At 52.4% G+C, this 5,402-nt stretch overlaps 1 non-coding gene across 1 annotated transcript; it reads right to left on the bottom strand.

Moving 5' to 3' along the window:
- Window positions 1-2,581: 2,581 nt before the first annotated feature.
- Window positions 2,582-2,700, bottom strand: LOC112845496 (5S ribosomal RNA). Its single transcript, XR_003218328.1, has one exon. It is a non-coding gene; the product is annotated as a 5S ribosomal RNA (ribosomal RNA).
- Between the last annotated feature and the right edge of the window lie 2,702 nt (window positions 2,701-5,402).

Below are 5,402 nucleotides of genomic sequence, written 5' to 3'. Positions count from 1 at the left end.
TGGCTGAGGAAATCTACACCACACCAGGGCCTGTGCTTCTGGCTGTGAGCGTGTGCTGCCGGTTGAGGCCATCTACACCAAACTAGCTCCTGTGCTGCTGGCTGAGGCAATCTACACCACACCCTTGCTTGAGTTGCAGCTGAGGCAACCTGCACCACACCACAGCCTGTGCTGCTGGCTGAGCACAACTACACCACACCAGGACCCGTGCTGATGGCTGAGGACATCCGCAACACACGAGGGCCTGTGCTGCTGGCTGAGGCCAACTACACCACATGGGGATTGTGGTTCTGGCTGAGTCCATCTATTTCCCAACAGGGCCTGTGGTTCTGGCTGAGTTCACCTACACCACACCAGGGACTGTGCTGATGGCTGATGCCATCCGCACCACACCGGTCCTTCTGGCTGCTACATAGGTCATCTAAATTACTCCAGGACTTGTGATTCTGGCTGTGGACCTGTGCTGCTGGCTGGGGCCAACTACACCACACAAGGGATTGTGGCTCTGGTTGAGGCCACCTAGACCACACCACGGCCTGTGCTGCTGGCTGAGGACAACAACACCACACACTTGGCCAGTGGCTCTGGCTGAGGCCGTCTACAACACACCAGGGCCTGGGCTGCTGGCTGTGGTCACCTACACCACACCAGGGCCTGTGCTGCTGGCTGAGGCCACCTTAACCACACCAGGTCCTGTGCTGCTGGCTGTGGACAACTACACTACACACTGTCCCAGTGGCTGTGGCTTAGGCCACCGACACCACACCAGGTCCTGTGCTGCTGGTTAAGGCCATGTTCATCACACCAAAGCCTGTGCTGCTGGCTTAGGCCAACGACACCCCACCGGGTCCTCTGCTGCTTGCTGAGGCCACCTACACCAAACCAGGGACTGTGCTTCTGGCTGTAAACCTGTGCTGCCGGTTGAGGCCATCTACACCACACTAGCTGATGTGGCCTCAGCCAGCAGCACAGGCCGTGGTGTGATGTAGGTGGCCTCAGCCAGCAGCAGAGGCCGTGGTGTGGTGGAGGTGGCTTCAGCCAGATAAAATTCCCTGGTGTGGTGTATTTGGCCTAGGCCAGCAACACAGGCCCTGTTGGGGTGTAGATGGCCTTAGCCAGAGCCACAATGCGTGGTGTGGTGTAGTTGGCCTCAGCCAGCAACAAAGGCCCTAGTGTGGTGAAGTTGGCCTCGGCCAGCAACACAGCCCCTGGTGTGGTATAGATAGCCTCAGCAGGAAACACAGGTCCACAGCCAGAAACAGAGACCCTGGTGTAATTTAGATGACCGATGTAGGCAGCACAAGCCCCGGTGTGGTGCCGATGTCCTCAGCCATCAGCACGGGCCCTGGTGTGGTGTAGGTGATCTCAGCCAGCAACACAGGCCCTGTTGGGGTGTAGATGGCCTTAGCCAGAGCCACAATGCGTGGTGTGGTGTAGTTGGCCTCAGCCAGCAATAAAGGCCCTGGTGTGGTGAAGTTGGCCTCAGCCAGCAACACAGCCCCTGGTGTGGTATAGATAGCCTCAGCAGGAAACACAGGTCCACAGCCAGAAACAGAGACCCTGGTGTAATTTAGATGACCGATGTAGGCAGCACAATCCTTGGTGTGGTGCGGATGTCCTCAGCCATCAGCACGGGCCCTGGTGTGGTGTAGGTGATCTCAGCCAGCAACACAGGCCCTGTTGGGGTGTAGATGACCTTAGTCAGAGCCACAATGCATGGTGTGGTGTAGTTTGCCTCAGCCACCATCACAGGCCCTGGTGTGGTATAGATGGCCTCAGTCAGCAGCACAGGAGCTAGTGTGGTGTTGGAACGCCTCAGCCAGCAGCACAGGCCGTGGTGTGATGTAGGTGGCCTCAGCCAGCAGCACAGGTCGTGGTGTGGTGTAGATATCCTCAGCCAACAGCACAGGCCCTGGTGTGGTGTAGATGGCCTCAGCGAGAGCCCCAATACCTGGTGTGGTGTAGTTGGCCTCAACCAGCAGCACAGGCCCTGGTGTGATGAATATGGCCTCAGACAGCAGCACAGGCCCTGGTGTTGTGCAGGTTGACTCAGCTGCAACCCAGGCCCCGGTGTGGTGTCGATGGCCTCAGCCAGAGCCACAGGCCCTTGTGTGGTGTATTTGGCCTCAGCTAGCACCACAGGAGCTGGTGTGGTGTAGATGGCCTCAACCAGCAGCAAAGGACCACAGCCAGAAGCTCAGGCCCTGGTGTAATTTAGATGACCTATGTTAGCAGCAAAAGCCCGGTGTGTTCCGGATTGTATATAGCCTGATCCTTAAGCACAGGCCCTGGTGTGGTGTATTTGGCCTCAGCTAGCACCACAGGAGCTGGTGTGGTGTAGATGGCCTCAACCAGCAGCAAAGGACCACAGCCAGAAGCACAGGCCCTGGTGTAATTTAGATGACCTATGTTAGCAGCAAAAGCCCGGTGTGTTCCGGATGGCCTCACCCGGCAGAACAAGACATTGCTGAAAACAGCCAAAAGGAATGTCGTAAATGTGCCCTCATTAATGGGCAGTTTCTTGGGTTTTCAACACCCTCCTTCTCTGGATCAAAAGCAGTTCAATGACATGAAAAGGTAAAGCTTACAGTACCTGGTATTCGCAGGTAGTCTCCCAACCAAGTACTAACCAAGCCCAACCCTGCTTCCCATCCGAGATCAGACGAGATCGGGCGTGCTCAGGGTGGTATGACCGTAAGCTGCTGGCCACAGCACAAAGTGTCAATTTATGGAATCAACTGGTGAGGTGGACAGTACTTGAAGTTACGAGAACAACCCTCCAATTTAAGTACAGTGTTAACGGTAACTACATGCTTGCCTAATACCCTAACCCAAGGACTCAATTTACTATTTAACAAGCGGAACAGGCCCTGGTGTGGTGTACATTGCCTCAGCCAGCATCACAGGCCCTGGTGTGGTGTACATTGCCTCAGCAAGAAGGACAGGCCGTGGTGTGATATATGTGGCCTCAGCCAGCAGCACAGATCATGGTGTGGTGGAGGTGGCCTCAGCCAGAAGCACATTCCCTGGTGTGGTGTAGTTGGCCTTGGCAATCAGCACAGGTCCTGGTGTGGTGTAGGTGGCCTCAGCCGGAAACTCTGGCCCTGGTGTGTTGTAGATGACCTCAGCCAGCACCACAGGAGCTAGTGTGGTGTAGATGGCCTCAACCGGCAGCACAGGTCCCCAGCCAGAAGCACAGGCCCTGGTGTAATTTAGATGACCTATGTTAGCAGCAAAAAACCCGCTGTGGTAAAGATGGTCTCAGCCATCAGCACAGGCCATGGTGTGGTGTAGGTGGCCTCAGCAAGCTGCAGAGGACCTGGTGTGGTGTAGGCGGCCTCGGCCGGAAGCACAGGCCCTGGTGGGGTGTAGGTGGCCTCAGCAAACAGCACAGGCCCTGTTGTGGTGTAGGTGACCTCAGCCGCAACTCAGGCCCTGTTGGGGTGTAGATGGCCTTAGCCAGAGTCACAATCCCTGGTGTGGTGTAGTTTGCCTCAGCCAACCCCACAGGTCCTGGTGTGGCATAGATTCCCTCAGTCAGCAGCACAGGAGCTAGTGTGGTGTGGATGGCCTCAGCAGGCAACACAGGTCCACAGCCAGAAACACTGGCCCTGGTGTAATTTAGATGATCTATGTTAGCAGCACAAGCCGCGGTTTGGTGCGGATGTCCTCAGCCATCAGCAGGGGCCCTAGTGTGGTGTAGGTAACCTCAGCCAGGAGCACAGGCCCTGTTGGGAATTAGATGGCCTCAGCCAGCAGCACAGGCCCTGTGTGGTGCAGATTGCCTCAGCCAGAAGTACAGACCCTGGTGTAGTGTAGTTGTCCTTGGCAATCAGCACAGGCCCTGGTGTGGTGTAGTTGGCCTCAGCCAGAAACTCAGGCCCTGGTGTGTTGTAGATGGCCTTATCCAGCAGAACAGGCCCTGGTGTTTTGTACATACCCTGATCCTTAAGCACAGCCCCTGGTGTGGTGTAGGTGGCGTCAGCCTGAAACACGGGACCAGGTGTGGTGTAGGTGGACTCAAATGGTGTAGATCAGCGGTCCCCAACCTTTTTTGCGCCACGGACCGGTTAATGCCCGACAATATTTTCACGGACCGGCCTTTAACGTGTCGCGGATAAATACAACAAAATAAAACTAGTACCGGTACAGAAAAAAAGAAGATTTATTCATAACACACGTGAAAAGACCCAGGAAAACTGAGTTAACGATAAAAACCATAACAAAATAGCGCTGAAAACCGATAAAAACCCTGAAAAACATACATTTCACACCTGAGCCTCAACTTCTCGCGGCTATTTCTGAAAAACGGCACTGTTTTGGTGAAATCAAGCGATTTTCATTAACGTCATAGAGACAGCTGTAACTTTTGATAGGAGACTCGGACACACATATTTCAGGCTTGGCCTTATAGAATTCAGCATTTCCATGCTGGGGAAATTGGTTTTGCAGCTGTTTGAGCTAAGATTTTCAAGTTATTCACAAAATGAAAACCCATAATGTGTTTCAGTCGAGAACTCCATTCAAATGCATGTAATAGCGAGAAACGCACTGTCTCGCCGAAATAAGGCGATTTTCACCAAGTCCATAAAGACAGCTGTAACTTTTGATAGGAGACTCGGACACACATATTTCAGGCTTGGCCTTATAGAATCAGCATTTCCATGCTGGGGAAATAGGTTTGCAGCTGTTTGAGGTAAGATTTTCAAGTTATTCACAAAATGAAAACCCATAATGTGTTTCAGGCGAGAAACGCACTGTCTCGCCGAAATAAGGCGATTTTCACCAAGTCCATAAAGACAGCTGTAACCTTTGATAGGAGACTCGGACACACATATTTCAGGCTTGGCCTTATAGAATTCAGCATTTCCATGCTGGGGAAATAGGTTTTGCAGCTGTTTGAGCTAAGATTTTCAAGTTATTCACAAAATGAAAACCCATAATGTGTTTCAGGCGAGAAACGCACTGTCTCGCCGAAATAAGGCGATTTTCACCAAGTCCATAAAGACAGCTGTAACTTTTGATAGGAGACTCGGACACACATATTTCAGGCTTGGCCTTATAGAATTCAGCATTTCCATGCTGGGGAAATAGGTTTTGCAGCTGTTTGAGGTAAGATTTTCAAGTTATTCACAAATGAAACCCATAATGTGTTTCAGGCGAGAAACGCACCTGTCTCGCCGAAATAAGGCGATTTTCACCAAGTCCATAAAGACAGCTGTAACTTTTGATAGGAGACTCGGACAACACATATTTCAGGCTTGGCCTTATAGAATTCAGATTTCCATGCTGGGGAAATAGGTTTTGCAGCTGTTTGAGCTAAGATTTTCAAGTATTCACAAATGAAAACCCATAATGTGTTTCAGGCGAGAAACGCACTGTCTCGCCAAAATAAGGCGATT

Source organism: Oreochromis niloticus, unplaced genomic scaffold (assembly GCF_001858045.2).
Source record: "Oreochromis niloticus isolate F11D_XX unplaced genomic scaffold, O_niloticus_UMD_NMBU tig00007621_pilon, whole genome shotgun sequence".
Taxonomy (NCBI): Eukaryota; Metazoa; Chordata; class Actinopteri; order Cichliformes; family Cichlidae; genus Oreochromis; species Oreochromis niloticus.
The sequence above is the reverse complement of the archived record's forward strand: the minus strand, read 5'-3'. Positions and strand labels throughout refer to the sequence as shown.